Here is a 17694-nt window from a genome sequence, read left to right as displayed (position 1 = left end):
TCTTGCCATGGGGGGAGACACCCTCCCCCACTCAATAGCTTTCTCATTACAAAGATTCCAGGCAGAAATTCTGGGATTTGGTGGTGGGTGAAATCCTGAAATGCTGTCCGTCAAGGCGTTATCCCTGTAAAAATTATGTAATGATGTCCACATTTAAAGCCATCGTACATCCGGTAGCTGTGAATCCCATAAGATATGCTAATTACCGGCATGTATTGTGTCACGAATCTTCTGCATAACTCCGAGCTCTAGAATTCTGAGAGAGAGTAAAATAGTTTTTTATAACCATTATTTCTAGGTAAATTGGAGTAGGCTCAGTAAAGGGAAACAAAGGTGGAGAGCAGTATGTTTAGCCCAAATAGGTAATTATGAGGGGTGGGGATGGGCATAATATTGCTCTTCAAATATTTAAAGGGCTGTCTCATAGGAGAGGGCAAATCTCTGTTGCCCCAGAGGGTAGGACTAGATCTAATGGGCTTCAGTTACAGGAAGATAGATTTTGCCTGAACGTTAGTCAAAACCCCTGGAAGATACGACCACTGAGACAATGGAACCAATTACCTGGTAGCTGCCCCTCCCTTGAGGTCTTGAAGCAGAGGCTGAACTACCATCTTTTCAGGATGCTGCAGTGCTGGATTTCTTGCACTGAACAGAGGACTGAACTAGATGACCTACAAAGACCCTTCCAACTGTACAGTTAGATGACTATCTGCACACTGTGCATAATTTTATAATCCTCTGTCTATTCTGCTCCTCAGCCATTTTTTAGTTCTTTTTCCAAACTAAAAGTCATCACATACTTAGAAGTCCTCCACCTTGTTAAATCTTAAGCAGAAATGTGTATGTACACCATGGTATACTTAACAGCGTTTTCAACAATTTTGTTTGTCCTAATATTTTGCTATTAGTGCACGCACTTTCCAAATTCATTGCCGCTCTCCCTTGTATGCCCATCATCACTCCCTTCTTATGGCTATCCAGTAAGTTTGAAAAAAGGTGCGGGTATTGTTTACTGATTCAATATACACCACGGCTAAGCCTGCTGTTCTTTTTGGTTCATTTTGATAGTCCCTGATTCTTTCTTCTGATGACAAAAGCCATTGTCTCAGTGGAATATACATTTCTGAAACACTTCCCAGATCCAACCCTATCATTTACATCTCTCCATAAAAAAGGCAAACTTTTAAAAGACATAATTTTACCTCTCTCTGCAGCGCTTATCTACAAACGAACATACGACTGAGGGGTGGGGGTAAGGCTCCACTTGTTACTATTATTTCTGGTAGACACCCAAGGAGAGTAGCTAATTTGTTCCTCATTAATGCCAAGGACAATTTTTTAAGGGGCTGAATTATGCATTTATTTCCATTCAGCCACTATGGTGAGCTTCTTTTCTCCCCATCTTTCTCACGCGCAGTTCCCAAACCTTTACTGCATGTTTTATGTGATAGCATAGGGTGAATTAATGTGTCTTTTAAAAAGAGAGAAAGACAGAGGCAGACACAGAGAGAGATGAATTAGTGATGAATCTTAAATAAGGACAGAAAATTACATGCACACACACTCCGCTGGAAAAGATGGCACCTGCCTTTGGTTGGATTCCCCTTTTACAGCGAGTCCATGGTATCTCCTTAACAATTAAGCTCAGAAACCTTGACTAAGACCACTTGAACTTTGGAGGCATCTGAAATGTAGATGCTGATGCAACTCTTTGAACTACTTTGCCTTTAGACTTGGTTCAGCTAAAATAGTTATTCTGGACTGCCTTGTGCTTTCTCCAATATCATAATATAGGTATGGTTGCCCATAGTTGACGAATCAAAGGAGTGTGCTCTTCCCTGAGTTAAAAGTCCTCAAGGTCCAGTTTGTCAGTATATATGTACAGAGTCATTTATCTACCTATTCCAGTGCTACAGTCTTTACCGGACCTTTGCTATTTGCAGCATAGGGTTCTTTTTTATGGATTAAAATTAAAGGCACACTTCCCTCAGGGAAGTTTTTTCACCCCCTTGGCTACCTGAGCACCTGCAGGCAATCGATCCTTGTGCAACATTTTGGTGGTTTTTTTTTATAATATTTATTAAATTTTTAACAGAAAAGAGTTACAAAATAATAACACACACAAAAAAGAAAAATACAAAAATACAAAAACCAAAAATTTAACATAAAAATAAAAAATAAAAACTAAAGATCCCTCTTTTATAATGTCTTACATTCATTTACTTATTTTCATGACTTCCTCACACCTCCCTTTTTTGTATTCCATTTAAAAATTTATTCAGCAAATTCATGACCTCATATTTTACCCTTAGTTATTTGTCTTCACATATTCTAACTTCAAATTTTCATCTGATATCCATCCCTTCTTGCATATTCTTATTTTACCTTATTACTAGAACCACTTCATTTTATTCCAACATTTTGAGGGATGGTTGAGGAATTCAATATCTTGGACTAATGTGTGGATTGGAATGTAGCTCTTTACAGGACTTCTCTGACACAGTTTTTGGTAGTTTACACAAATCATAAGACACATTTAAATATTATTTTGGGAGGAAATACATATTTAAATATGTATGTTAACAGAAACATTTTTTAAAAGCACAGATTAATGCAGAAACAGAGCAGAATGGAATTATGTAATTGAGAGAAGTATAGAATCATTGAATTGTAGAGTTGGGAGGGACCTTGAAGGTCATATAATCTAACCTGCTGTAATGTAGGAATCTCAACACATGGTCTGCTATCCAATTTGAAACCATACCGGACCCTGCTTAGCTTTGCAAATGTGCTACCAGTGTTACTGCTGCACCTCTGCAACCCTAGTCCATCTTCTGGGAGGATGCCACTGCTGGGAATCAATGCTGCATGGAGTCTCTATTCTCAAAGGGGATAGTGTGATTGATGCATCCAAGATAAAGTAGGACTCATGGCCACCCCACTTCAGCCCTGCTTGTGGCACTCATGTGTGCATACAGCTTATGAACCTGGTCATCTAGGAGTACTGCCCAAGGTCTTGGGCTGCAGTGTTTCCCAGCTTCCCTCCTGATGTCCTTTAAACTGGAGATGCCAGGGATAGAAACAGGTAAATTCTGCGTGCAGAATGTGCCTTCTACCACTGAGCTATTTGTCCTTCTGCATCGGACTAGTATTTTGATTTAGATCCAAATTGCTGAATGCAAACCAAATGCAAAAACAAAGACAGGTTTATATTGCCATGTTCTGTGTCCATGGACTGTTCCACCATGCATCATCATGAAGTGACCCTGCTTCATGAAGTGCCATCAGGGGAAACAGATAAAGGCAGGGATTATTGTCTAGATGGTGCCAGAGTAGTGGGATGTGGGCATTTAGGGGCTGCAACAGGCAGAATGTTTTAGGAACCACATAGGAAGTTGTCTATGTGTCAGACCATTGACACATTTAGCTCAGTATTGTCAACATTGACTGGCAGTGGCTCTCCTTGGTTTTCCCCGCACTGTCTGGAGACACCAAGGCAGATACTCTACCAGTGAACTATGGACCTTTGCTTTGGGGCAGTGCTGCTCATGACTGAATAGCAGAGTGAAGTATTGGAGGATTACATGGGCCTCTCCAATCCACTCAACACTCACCTAAGAGTGTGGGCTTCTAAGGAGTGGGAAGGTCTCATACAATTGGCGTAGTCCATGTGCTCTGCGCTTCTCCAGTATTCAGATGGAAGCCACTATGAAACAGTTCCTGTGCCTCTTTTATAATGTATGAATTGGCATTATGCTTAAAGAGCCACTAAGTTCTAATGTTTGGCCTTCCTTTGAACCTTTTGTAGTAAAGCAAGAAATGAAAGCCAAGTTAAAATTAAACTATTGTTTTACTTCCAACATTTTTAGTAACGGGATTGGTTATCTAACGATTGGTTCTCGATGGCTGGTATAAATTGTGCTGTTTGCTCTCTGTACTTGTGGCTGGGGAAAAAAGCAAAGGCAAAAGGAAATCAATTTGAAGTAGCAAGTAACAAATGACCAGTCTTAGGCAAGTATACAAGTTGGGGGGAAATAGAGTTGTGGAGGACATACATTACTAGCAAATGCAATGCTGACTCTTTTTCCTTTTCTAAATGCAGCAAAACCACTTACATGTTTGTGGGTGTGCGCATGTGCTCAAGTGTAGTTGTGACCTGTTCATTGTGCCAAATTTTGGGTGGGGACTGAAAGGCAAGAAGACAGGCAGACAGAACCTGCTTAATAATAATGCTCATTATTAAACTATATAACTTGAATGCGGCAGAGAGGGGCTATTAGTGGGTTATTTAACAGCACAGAATCTGATATCTCACATCAGAGATTTTTGAGAAAGTTGCAGAAAACCTGAAGGATGCAGAACCCAAATACATTTTGTTTTGATTTACAAAAACACTGTAACTTATCTTTAACTGTAACATATTACAAATAATTTAGTTTGATTTGTCATCCCTTAAAAAATTCTTTCATACACACAATCAGAGTAGTAAAGAATGGTTAAATAATGGGACTTGTTTGCACTCTCTCTTTACTTGCTGATGGATGAAGTGGAGATTCTAATCACTTTTCATTATTGTGAGTACAGCTTCAGGAGTTGTTTCTATGGTATTTTGCACAGCACAGTTATCTCCAGTGGTGGGTACAGTTCATAGTTCCAGAGAGAAATGCAGACATTTCAGTGACTCAAGATAGCAAGAGGATTTAGCTGAAAACACATTGTGGTGTTTAAAAACATATGTAGATAGGAGTTATAGGATGAAAACTACCTTGAGATAATAATCAGCTACCACCTGCGTAGAAAGTGCATGCTGTGTTTCATGCCTGTTGCGGCTAAGGAATGACATGGGGCAAACGAGGAAAGAATCAAAAATAAGGAAAAGGGAGGGCCTAGTATATGTAGGGAAGATCACCTGGACAAGATGATACCATCAGCCACTTGGTTAACAGTAGGCAAAATAGTTGACAATTAGCATATGTTCATACTGTTTGTCTTTAGACAAACTGGAATATGTTAAGATATTGTAAATCCATATGTATTTACATTTTATAAACTCGTTTGCATACATTTTAAAGCCCTTCACATGTAAATGGTGTGCCATGATGGTGACAGGTTCAGCATCCAGCTTACATGCATTCATTTCCCTGCCTGAAATGAGCCTATTGTTTTCTGTTAGAACATCTGAAAAAGGCTTATAAATGTAAGTGGCTTCTTGTTGTCATCCACTTACTCAATGCTTCAATTCCTGGGTTCAAATGTGGTTTCTGTTCTAGACACTCCCACACTGCTGGCCATATTTGTTTCTTCCCTACCACATTATGCCATCTTAAGAAAGTGAGGACTAGGCAAATTGTGACCCTGGCATGTATTGGTGTCATCATGATATCTTAGTGGTTTACACCACCTGCAAGTGATCTGTTTTTCCAAGCGTTGTAGAAGAGGGATTTATTATAGTTTGAAGAGAATGTGAGAGAATGGCATAAGGCTTCTCCTTCTATTTAGCTGAACCCAAACCCATATACTTTTCATGTCCCTTGTACCTTTTCAACCCTCTCCTTTATACAAGGGAGTGATTGTGTAGGGCAGGAGACTGTGAAAATGGCATTGAGGTGGTTTTCTTTATGTTTTACTCCCAGGAGACCACATTTACCATATTATATTGAGTTGCCATTTTGTTCTGGAAATAAAAAAGAAATGGCAAATGTTCATTTGCACATATTCATTCCTTTAAACATATGTAAATTTCTCGTTTATTAGCTTGGAGGAAAACAGCAATCTATTCGTCGATCAATCAAACAAAGACTAGCAAGGAGGCAAGAAGAACAGAAAGCACATTTAAAACTTTCCCAAAGAAGGATGGAAAATAGCTGGAATTAGTTAAAAATCAAATGACTCAGAGAGTAACAGCTTGTGTTTGAGGAAAAGAGGCCCAACAGAAAATGCCTCTTTAGAGCCCACTGGATATTTGCAGGTATAAGGGGAACGTACTGAGTCATGGTTCATTTACAGTGTCTGTTTCCTCTCTCCGGGAATGGTTTCTAACAGATTCAAGGAGACTCCAACCTTGTAGCTGGAATAAAGGCAGCACTGTGAGTGAAAGATTTGTTCTGTTTAAAGAGAAAAGTTGTCAGCCATGTTTCACATATTGTGCCTCTATTGAAGGACAACTTCCTTCTTCCAAACTGTGCCAGAGATGGAGTCCTGTACAATAGGTATTGGCAACGCGTGAAGCCAAAAGGTCATGATAGCTGCTTTTAGTATAACTGGCAACTGGCCTGTCAGGCAAACCATGGCAAGTGCCCCATTAGAAAGCACAGCCAGGATCCAAATAAAGGACATGCACATACTTGTAGCTTTTCCTTCTGTTTTTGCAGCAGAAGCTATCACTGCCAAAGAGAGAGCCCAATTTCAAGACTGAATTGTCAGTATTATTAGGATCAGAAAGGAGCTACTTGTGGCCATGGTGCCTTAGTCCAGAACCTGAAATGTATGTTTTCCAGTTCAGGTAATCAGAGCAATGATTCCAAGAGTGGTTTAACAATAAATCCCCTTTCCCAAGGAACTCTGGGAATTGTAGTTCTGGGAGGGGAATAGTGGTGTTTTAACCAGTCTCAGAACCCTTAACAAATTACAGCCATGACTGTTCACAGTCATGGTAAGAATATGGGCTTGATTTCTACATAGGTATCCATCTAGGCCCTAACCAGACTCAGGCCAGTTTTGCTTCAGTAAAATGGAAGCCTCACGTGCCTCCGGACCATAGCTTCGGTTTTAAAATGCAAGTTGTCTGAGCCACATGCTTCTTCCTGATTTACGCCCTTCCTCTTTACTGAAATCATGTTAAAATCTAAGATCCAAAATGGCACTCAGCTGCCCAGACCAGTTCAGCTTTGAGAACCACAGCTGTCAGATCCAGTTGGGCCAGATCTGGTTAGAGATTAAACTGGCTGTCAGTGGGGAATGAAGATGCATGTGACTTTTTTTAGAGGCCCGATGTTAGTGTTTTAAATGTAAGGAGTTAGTGTGGCCTCTGATACGCTGGGCAGCTTCTTCTACTTAGTGCACACAATACTGAGCTTCACTCTGGTATGACTCTGGCCTGATAGGTGGTTCTCTTCCCTGTGCCTGTGTCCCTTGTTCAAATCTTAGCCCAGTTTTTCCGGTTACCAGGGCTCTGTCCCCACCACAACAGAAAAATAGGTCCATTAAATTTATTAGTTTTATTGACTCTGTTTTCGTTGAGCCTATTTAGAAAACTATATATGAGAAGAGAAGGAGGGGAAATGACACAACACACATTCCCCATAAAGACAGGAGATGATTATATTTTTAATCGGCATTAAAAATTTGTTTCTAATAAGAGGAAGGCTAGCATGGTTTGGGGTGCTCTGGATGTTGTGGTAAACAATGCCCATACTGCAGGATAGTTTCCCAAATAACAGAATGGAAGCTACAGCTGTGGTTCAAGGGCTTATCAAACCCATCAATCACATCATCAAAAATGGTTATATGCTAGAATTAGAGACATAGACCTGTCTTCGGCACTGACAGGTTCCTACTATTGCTTCCTAAGAGGAAGTTGTCCTGGATATGATTTCTGCTGCAGTAGCCAATATAGAAGTAATAATAGACTCCATTTTCATTGAGAAAACGAAACTTCCAAAAGAATAATAATAATTAAAAATATATAGTTTCCCTCCTGACACATGGAATTCGAGCGAGTTTCCCTTAATAGCTGCGGAGTCTATAATTCTTTCTACTTGATTCAATATGTACTTATTTTATTCCAATTTGGCACATGCATATATTTTGCTTTTGCTAGTTGAGGGAGGGATTAATTAATTGATCAGAATGTTTATACTTTCCCTACTAACCAAAGTTCCGAATGAGGCTTATATTTAAAATAATATTATTAAATAGACAGTAGTTACTAAGGCAGGACAAAGATTGTAGGTTTCTTCCCTGGTTTTCCAGTGCTCCAGCAATACTCTGCACTTGAATCTCTAAGACTGGAATGGGCTGTTGGCTGTCTCAATCCCATTCCTTTGTTGCCAGAAATTTTATCAAACAAACTTCTGATTTATGCACACTTTCAAGTCCAACAAGATAGTCTTGAAGCACATGAGGCTACCACCTGGCTGAAGCTGGGTCTGGTCAAAAGCTGGATGCAGTTCCTCCTGAGAATTTTATGTATGCTGTGTATCGTATGATGAAAATTTTCATATGATGAAAATTGCCCATTTGAAATTAAAAGAATGAGGAAGGAAGTCGGAAGTCCAGTGTCACCATATGGCACGCTTGGGCACTCTCAGGTAGAACCCAAAGCTGTCCTCCCACCCCCAGTGACCATGAAATACTATATCTGGGCAATTGTGATAACTTAAAGTGGCATCTCCCACCTCTAATCAGAGCACTGTGACCATTAGGTTATCCCACCAGGGCCATCAACATAGGAGGGAACCCACTAGAGGGAGCTGGCCCTCTAAGATTAATTCAACTAAACATTAAGTTCCCTTTTCTATGTTTGAAGCAGAAATAATACAGAGTGCAGCATTTAAGTAAAAATAAACACACATTTTCTGCCTGACGGAAGCTTTGATAGTAGTTGGGCAGTATAATCCTGGGCATGTTTACTTGCAATGAGATCTTACTGTGTTCAGTGGAGTTTATACTCCAAGGAAAAGTGTACAATGAATTTCTAATTTAGGTATTTCAGTAATATAACTAGAGTTTTTTGTTTGTTTTTAAAGTACAGATTAGGTGCCAGTACTCATACTTTGATAAAAATGTCATGGGTGCAAGCACACAATGGCTATCATAGGTAGCAAAAAAAGAAGAATGGGTACAGTCACAAAACAAGCCCTGAAAAGAGCTGAAAGTTCTTTCCCCTCCCCCTTGCCAACATAATATATATATTTTTGTTAATAGCACTGTAAAGATGAAATATTTTTTAGCAAAGATTTCAGAGGGAAAATGAAGTAGTGGCCTCCCTCAGTCATCTCAAATGTTTAAGATTTAGGAAACAAGAAAAAAAAAAATGAAGATATCATTTCAAAATTCAAAGTGTGTTTGTTGTCTTTTGTGATCAAGACCTATGGGTGGTAGTAGAGTAGGGAGGATAATCTGAAAGCATTTAGAGTAGGGGTTTTTTTTTTGTTTTTTTTTTAAACGTATTGGTGAAATCTCAGTTTCCCTATTATTTGGCAACTTTTTTCCACTTCTGAAGATATTTCTCTTTTAAATGTATCAGTGGTGGGGTTTTTTTTGTATTTTTAACTTGTTTCGCTCTTTTTATTGTACATTGTTTTGAGACGATTGTGTGAAAGGCAATTAATGAATTTAGGATGAGGATCATTTTAATTATTGCTTTCTGCCCCCCTTATTATGTTTATTCAGAAGAATTTTTCATGATTTTGCTTTGCAGTTCAGATTCTGTATGTCTAGAGAACAAAATACTAAGCATCTGAGCAGTCACAAGCTCAGTAGAGGGACAGATTCTGAGCTAGGTCAAAGCAACAGAAAAATCAGCAATATCTTTCTCTTTGATTGATTTTTGTGTAGATGTGTCACAATCACAGGTTGTGCTTTTAGTTGTGTCACTTGAAGCTAATATCTAATGATTAGATTCTCAACTGTATGGATGTCCAGAGATAGGTTTTTGCACCATCCATTTGCTACCCTGGATTACCACTTACCTAATGGTGGCACAGGCCTGTGGAATTGGCAATAGGGCTGCCAACTTTAAAAAACTGGGTTCTGCTCCTGTGCTTTTAACAGTAGGCGACAAATATTATCAATGTACTGTGAACTTTCAATAGCAGATTTCTGCAAACAATAATGCTTTTAAAGGGCACAGGACAACCTCAGGAAGCTTGAAATCAAATGCTTATGCAGCCATAAAGTTGTGTATTGGCCTTGAAGAAGTCACTAAGGTTACTAATGTGTGTGCTAGTAAGGGAGAGTTTTCAGTTCGCAATAATCATGCCATGGCTTAACCTCATTGGCGAGGTTCAGCATATGTTCAGGAAAGTGACTGAAATAAATGTGCAGTGGAGATATTGGTCTTCATGTGGTTGTTGTTAAGACATACATAGTTCTGTGAGAGCGTGCACAAAAATTCATGTACAGTCGTACCTTGGTTCTCGAACAGAATGTGTTCCATTATGAGCGTCCTGCAGCCAATCGGAAGCCGCACCAGGCGTTTGACTTCCTAAAATCGTTCAAAAACTGGAACACTCACTTCCAGGTTTTGATTGTTCAGGAACCAAGGCGTTTGTGATCCATGGTACAAGTGTAAACTGTACTATAGGTAAAGGAAAAGGACCCCTGGATGGTTAAGCCCAGTCAAACGCGACTATGGGGTGTGGCACTCATCTCACTTTGCAGGCCGAGGGAGCTGGCGTTTGTCCACAGACAGCTTTCCAGGTCATGTGGCCAGCATGACTAAACTGCTTCTGGCGCAATGGGACACCGTAACTATAGTTGAGACTAGAGAGTTGGACTTGGATTGGGAAGGCCTGTGATCAAATCTCCTGCTCTGCACATCCAGAAGAATGAGGTGGTAAAGTGGACTGCACCTATTGCAAGCCACCACCACCCCTTTGCATTTTGTAATATTTCCCCACATTAAAAACAAAATATCTCCAGCACATAAAAATCTGTAATTTCCAAGAAAAGACTTCTCTGGCCCAGCCTCTTCCCTGCTCTGATAGTTTCTATTGGCAGGGTGTTTGAGTGTGTATGTGTTTAAAATTCTAAAGTAATCTCTACCTACTGAAAAAATAAAGTCTATTCTACTTTCTCTTGATTCATTTCTGCGGTTATAACCGCAGACCCCAACTCTCTCTGTTGTAGAAAACCAATCAGGGCCCTCTACGGACCAGCCTCTGTGTTCTGAGGAGGACGGAGAGGCATGACTGAGAGAGAGAACTATGCCAGGATATGTCTTTTGACCCTTCAGGACCTTCCTGAAGCAACTGGGTTCAAATGTCCTGACAGAATCTGTGAGCTGGGACCTTGATGGCTTGAGAAGCGTCTTTCCCCACTTTGAACCAGGGACTGTAGAAGGACAATAAGAAGACCCCCATGCGACTGGACATCAGAATACTTGAAGGTGGAAAGAGTGAAAAGCACGTGCACCCTAGCCACTCTCAGGCTTGCAGCATTATGATGTCTGTGGGAAAATAGTGAGGTGGCTGGAACATTGGACTTAAGTCCAGAGGGACCTGGGTTCATATTTCCCACACAGGTCCAAGTTGACTCAATCTCTCAGCTTAAGCTACCTCACAGGGTTGTTGTGAGGACAAAAGCAGAGTAGGAGTGAGGTGGGACACAATGTACAGTGCCCTGAGCTCATTTGAGGATGAGTCAGGATGAAAATGGAAAAAGTAAATTTTAACAGCTCTGCAGATGTAAAGATGTGTATACCTTTAAACATTCATGTACACATTTCTGGGTCTTCTGGCCCAGTTAATGCTCTAAGACACATGTACAGTGGTACCTCGGGTTAAGTACTTAATTCGTTCTGGAGGTCCATTCTTAACCTGAAACTGTTCTTAACCTGAAGCACCACTTTAGCTAATGGGGCCTCCTGCTGCTGCTGTGCTGCCGGAGCACAATTTCTGTTCTCATCCTGAAGCAAAGTTATTAACTCGACGCAATATTTCTGGGTTAGCGGAGTCTGTAATCTGAAGCGAATGTAACCTGAAGCGAGGTACCACTGTACACGCTTTATGTGTTTACATCTTATGTGTTTCCCACAGAGAAGTATGCAGAGCAGCCCTTACCCATTTCATGATAAAGTGGTGTCCCTGAACTCTTATTTGGTAGTTTCTTTTAACAGCACTGTTATGGTTCCTGAGCTCTGGTCACTTTATTTTAGTTTGTTCCCCTTTTTTATGAGTGTAGGGAGAAAAGGAGAGTCTCCTCATTTTGCTGGTGACAAAGGGGTTACCGTGCACATGGGTGTAGGACACAGTTGCCAACACTTTTGGACCTATGAGAACACTTTGAACTTTGAGAAAGTACTGTGGGCTCAAGTCACAAAATGGCTGCCATGGGAAGTCAGCTGGCCCTGATTGTGGAGATCACACAATATTGATCCTCCTCCTCCTCTCCCTTCCTCTTTATTATAATTTTTAAATTAATTTTCACATTTAAACATTATCGTCATATAAACCATAACAAACAAATACAATTAAAAGAAAAAAGAAAAAGAAAATAAAACATTTTCACACCATATTCAATCCATATTTTGGAATAACTCAGATCCTTTGACTTCCCTCCATTTCCTCCCCTGGTTCTTTTGTAATATCTTATATTATACATGTCTGTAATTTCTTTATCCTTAATTATTTCCAATTTTAAACATTTTCCTTAATATTTTTTAATATAGCAGGTTAAAAACTCACTCATGGACACACACTTCACATGTCCCTCTCTGCCCAAGTGCATCACTCCCTCTCAGACTATACATACACAGACTCACATTCCTAGCTTCTGTCTTCCCACGACACATGCTCAACGTATATCTCTGCCTCTGTTTATGGCCAACTGCATCTCTCTCAATCACACACACACACACACACACACACACACACGCACGCACGCACACACGGCATGCCTTAGCAACCCATCCTCCCCCCCCCCATTCAGAAAATCCCACTTGCAGGCAAAAAAATAAAATAAAATCATGAGGTCCCCCAAACCAGAGACCATAGGCACCATAGTGACCATGATCACCAATGAAGACCATGTTGGCGATCTCTGTTGGGGCATCTTTTTCTTTTTTTCCCATATAGGCATTATGGAAAACATGTGAAAATCAAAGAAAGGTAGAGCAAGCCTTACTGCGCCTTTCAGCTTCAATTCCCTTTCTTTACAATGGGAAATCCTAGATTGTTGAGGCCTCTAGTGCCATGAGCTAGAAAGTTTCCTTGCATATCCAACCATTAGGATGAATGCTGGAGAACTGTATTTATATTTCCCCAAACAGCAGCTTTCCCCCAGTTTCTAATTGCCATTAAATAAGACTGAATGTTCAATGAAAAATCTGGACAGAACCTTGTTGGCTCTCCTACTAACCTGCCTGTGGGTTAAATGTTTCCGTGTCTATCCGTGGCATGTCATTGGTGTAATAAATATTAACACACACACAAAACAGTATTTCTGCTTCAGCCTAATCATACACAATCATGATTTTCATGTAAACAGTTTTCTCCTGACAAGTGAAGAGTGCATACCTCCCTGATTTGCTGCATTTGTGTATTGAAATCCTCCGGCCATGGATGTTAAAAAGTAAACATGTCTATCAGAATTTTTTTAAAGGAATCAAATGATGGTCAAAGTCTGAAGACCTCTAGAAATGCCTTGTTAGAGTTTTCCTAGCTTTATTGTGGAATCCTAGAAATATTTTTTTTAAATCAAGGAAAATGCTTAAAATATACAGTGGTACCTCTGGTTACGTACTTAATTCTTTCCAGAGGTCTCTTCTTAACCTGAAACTGTTCTTAACCTGAAGCACCACTTTAGCTAATGGGGCCTCCCGCTGACGCCACACGATTTCTGTTCTCATCCTGAAGCAAAGTTCTTAACCTGAGGTACTATTTCTGGGTTAGTGGAGTCAGTAACCTGAAGCGTATGTAACCAGAGGTACAACTGTACATAATTCATGTACATAACTGTACATTCAATATTTAGACTGATTTTTTTCAAACCTATGCATAGTGGGCTTGGATGAGATGTGCCATATGAATTAGTAGCGGGTTGCTCATACACTCCTTCCAGTAGTAGACCTGCTCCATAGCTACTACCGGGAGGCATAGAGAAGGGGTAGCAGGAAGGCTAAGTAGTTGGGGGAAGGCCAAATAAGACAAAATAGAGGGCATAAGTAAGGGGTGCAGAGTTAGTGGTATAATGAGGATGTAGTATTGAGGGTGCAAAAACTGCAATGGCTTGAAGCAATGGCAGAAGATAACTGGAGTAGAATAAAATGCAGACACAGAGGTTTCTGTGGAGCAAAAATAGTTGGTACTGTAAAGTGCTGTCTGCATGATGGCTTTTCCCTGTGCAAAGATTTTGATGTGTGGCTGTAAGGTTAGGATCTTTTGCTACCCCAGTTTATATAAATAATATTTGTTGTTCCAGTTACTGATTCCAGTGACTCCTAAAACAGGAGCATTTGGAAGCTGACACATCTGTGGATGTTTTAAATCATAAGGGCATCTACTCTATTCTGTTTTTTCAAGTGTTGGCGTATGAAGTTCTTTGTCATTCCAGACCCACCTGTCTGGGAACACAGAAATCGAAAACAGGAGTAACTCTCGAATTTCACCTTCATTTAATCCATCACAGAAAGCGTGCCTTTCTTTTCTCTTTTCTTCTTCTTCTTTTTTGCTGTATAAAGAAAAAAAAAATGCAAGGACATTTAAACAAAGTGACACAGATCATCAGCAGATCAACTGAAAATGACAGCTCAATCAAACAAATGTATGTTGAGAATTTCCACAGGGCGGCTTTAGCTGCAGCCAAACCAAATTTGTTTAGTATACATCAGTTAGCTGCTTAGAAACATTCAGCAGAGATGCTAGCCAGATGATGACTCTTCTAGACAAACATCTATTTAACTGAGTATCCCCATCCATGACCGTGTTAGTGTTTGGATGTATGTGATGGGCTTTCTTCAAAATATGACTTCATTTCAACAGCAGCCAGGTACCAATTTAGGCATATTGTGTTCATACAAAAATTAAAGGTATGCTTTCAAATACTAGAACCTAGCAGGGAGAATTTCTCAACAAAACCAACTATCATTTTCCCTATCAACTGCAACTACTAGCCCTTCTATTTATGTGATGATTAATGCTCAAATCAACACAAGTTGTTTCTTTCAAAGGATTTCAACATGGTGAACTAATGCAGCTGATGGAGCTTCAGACATGACATGCTTCATCTTGAAATACGGTATATTCAAGAAGTGAGTTGAATCAAAGCATAGTAGGCAGTGGCGTAGCGTGGGGGGTGCAGGGGGGGCCGGCCGCACCGGGCGCAACATCTGGGGTTAGGGCAAATCCACGGGTTAGGGGGCGCAAATTACTTGCCTTGCCCCGGGTGCTGACAACCCACGCTACGCCACTGATAGTAGGTCGTGATATGTAGGTACAAGTTTGAAGTTTGCAAGACTGTTGGATCATTGGATAATATATGATGGAGGAATTAAAAGCAAACCGGCCAGAAAGGAGCAGATTTGTCTACATAAAGATGAAATGGAAATTCCATTGGTGGGACACATCTGCTCAAGCGGCTCAGATCAGGGGGAGAGGCTGTAATAAGGATTGTGAAAGATCTAGGAGAATGTGCCCCCCCCCATTGCAGGCTGGTTGCTATGATGTTGCTGGTGGGAAAATATATTGAGTGAGATAGTTGATCATGGAGTTCCTATCTCAAAAAAAAAAGGCTACAGATTACATGCAACATGGGACAAAGGAGCTGAGCAGCAAGAAGATTTTCATGTCTCTACACACAGAGATGGAAGAAGAAGATGTTTCTTTTTATGTGAATTGATATTAATCAAAGATTTAGCAGGGACTGACAATCTGATAAGTAACCTCACTTGTTGAAATTGAACATTTTAACTTAATATACATACAGGAATTGGTTGATGGATAGTTGTTTGAAAAGGAATTAAGTTAAAAAGCAAATATATTGTAATGTAAGGTATCTGTAACATTTGAAGATAAACTAGAAATAATTGGGGAATATGACTAAGGAGAACCATCAACACATCCAGGAAGGCGTGCAAGAAGTCAGATTAGGAAAAAGGTTAAATTTGTTTTACTTCGTTTTAATTAGTGACCAGTTTGTAAAAATTTGAAAATCAATAAAAAAGATTTGCGGAAAAAAGAGAAGTTTGCAGAGATGGTTCTGTGTAGCAATGCCACTTAAGTTTGTAGATAATGACCTCTTAATACGTATTTTTTACTGTGTAATATTTGGTTTTATTACAAGTTGAGCATCTTTACCCTGAAACACTTAACACTGTTCAATCGGAAAATGGCTCATCAAATTTCCAATCCAATCCAAAGCTCCCCACCCATTTGACAGTCAGGGATCACTTGCAAGCCTCCCCAATTCTGAACTGTCAAATGCTTCATGCAGCCTGGAAAATCTTGCTTAGCTATGGTTGCTAGGGCTGATGGGATTTGCATTTCACAAGCATCTGGAGGGTCAAAGGTTAAGTAATAATTTAGTGCCATTAATATCAAAAATATAAAATCCAGCTCAGAGATCTGTCTAGGAAAATACTGCATTTATAACTAAAGTTTCCACTTAGCTGAACTTATTGGTTTAATAATTAAGTGCAAAATCTTACCCTAGATTTGCTGGGATAACCAAGTTAAGACATTCCCAGCTCTAGCTCAGCAGGGTCACCTTTTCACAGGTCAGTTTATTTCTTTATTTGGAGTATTCCCTAACATAGACCAGTTTCTTTCTTTGCAGCAGAATATATTGGATCGCAACAAAATTCAGTTACTCTGTAGGTTCTGCCATTACCAGTTCTTTGAGGCCTAGTCAAGTCAAGAGGACAGAAATAGATTCGCTAACTATAGCAGCAAGGAGAAGCCCATAACCAAAGAAGACATAGAATCCTTCTTCATTCTCTTGTGACAAAGGCAGTGCCCCCTAGAGGCAGAAATGTATCTTGCTCTTGTGTTAGAGAGGCAATTTTTTGATATCCTTTGACGGGGAGTGAATACACAGTGTCTTCAACATTTTATTCATATTCTCAAAACAAAACAAATGAAACAAAACAAGTCGTTGGGAAAAAAGCACACATACAGTATTTTTCTGTTGGTTTTTTTTCTGGGCCTTTACATCTCTAGTTGCACGGAGGCAGGTGAAATATGTCTGGCTTGTTTTTTCTCCCTCTTCACATCCCCCCTGTTGCTCATCAATGGGCACAGCTGTCACTTGTGGCAAGGAAGAGTATGAAGTGAGGAGGATGAAAGAGAAAGAAAACCAGCCTCCTCCCTCTTTGCTCATGTGGAAGACCAATTCCACAAGAACAGAATTTCCCACTTCGTATTTTGAAATTATTTTCACAAACATGGTTTTAGACATATGATCACCTTATTGGACTAAAGCTGGACAAAGATGGGGAAAAAAAGAAATAAATAAAACAAATTTCACTATGATAAAGATACTTAAGATACCATAGTAAGTCATGGCATATATCTCCATGTATACTATACAGTATACTATACCATGTATACTATACTCTTAAGATTCATGACTTTCCCAATCAGCTAAGTATGTTCTATTTATTATTGTTATGACCTTGGAGAAATTTGATGATGGTTGGCGGCTGACAAGTAGCCGGTGGGGGAAGTAAGGCTTGGAATTTCCCACGCAAAATAAATGGTGGAAAATATTCTTGCCAGGGTTTGATTTTTCTTTTCAAGTTGATGGCATTGTAGGGTGAATTATTTGATACTTTTTCTGATTACTGGATTGGTTTCTCATGTTTTTATTAGCATTTCAAGGGCTTACTGTGATGTTGCATCCTGGCATCCACATATAATTAAGGGTCTATTAGTGTAATAACATAATTAAAGACTTTCTGGTTGGATGGTTCTACAACAGCCTCTGTCTCCATGATGTAGTAACAAAGCTATACAAAGCAAACCCACAAATGATTAA

The 17694-nt window shown here is 39.8% G+C and overlaps 1 protein-coding gene and 1 long non-coding RNA gene across 14 annotated transcripts in view; one reads left to right on the top strand and one right to left on the bottom strand.

The window, feature by feature from the left end:
* Positions 1–17694, top strand: part of MECOM (MDS1 and EVI1 complex locus) — a 481167-nt gene that overhangs the window by 179519 nt on the left and 283954 nt on the right. The gene's annotated exons all lie outside the window — the stretch shown is intronic.
* Positions 3832–16590, bottom strand: LOC309342388. 2 transcript variants are annotated; one of them, XR_014156762.1, is made up of 4 exons: positions 16367–16590; positions 14281–14391; positions 13239–13398; positions 3832–3944 (listed from the first exon to the last, which is right to left on the bottom strand). It is a non-coding gene; the product is annotated as an uncharacterized lncRNA (long non-coding RNA). The 2 variants fall into 2 exon arrangements; XR_014156763.1 differs by having other exon boundaries at positions 14330–14391.

Source organism: Podarcis erhardii, assembly GCF_964252035.2.
Source record: "Podarcis erhardii genome assembly, chromosome: 5".
NCBI classification, from domain to species: Eukaryota; Metazoa; Chordata; class Lepidosauria; order Squamata; family Lacertidae; genus Podarcis; species Podarcis erhardii.
The sequence above is the reverse complement of the archived record's forward strand: the minus strand, read 5'-3'. Positions and strand labels throughout refer to the sequence as shown.